The following is a 494-nucleotide window of genomic DNA, read 5'->3' on the forward strand; positions in this document are numbered from 1 at the left end:
CCCAGCCGTGCCATTCGATGCCATGCGGAGCCCCATTTTAAGCAGCTGGACCTCATCTCACACGTCCAAGGGGCATCCTGTACCTGACACATGGGCTGCCGGGGTCTCCAGCATCCCCCCAGAGATGGCAGCCACCTCCCTCCTGCCCACCGTGGGATCCCCGCCTCTCCTCTCTGCTTCCCCCCGCCCCCGCCCCGAGTCCCATTGCCCCATGGATCACAAGAGGGTCACACTCTCCAGCACCAGGATGTCTGCTGCCTGCTTGGGCTCCCCAAAGCGGGGAGTCTCACTGCCCGTGGCGTGGATGCCATCCTCATCCTTTCTCCCCAGCCACCAGCAGCCCCTTCGCCGGAGCTGCAACACAGCAAGCAGGGGTGGTGCCACTGCTCCACCGGACTGGCCAAACACTGGAGCACAAGCTCTTCAGTGTGGGTTTTTCCTGGGGAGGAGCAGTGGGATGGAGGGGAGGGGATGGGGTCAGCCTGGATTGCCAG

The sequence above is a fragment of the Pterocles gutturalis genome, unplaced genomic scaffold, assembly GCF_000699245.1.
Source record: "Pterocles gutturalis isolate BGI_N339 unplaced genomic scaffold, ASM69924v1 scaffold22323, whole genome shotgun sequence".
NCBI lineage: Eukaryota > Metazoa > Chordata > Aves > Pterocliformes > Pteroclidae > Pterocles > Pterocles gutturalis.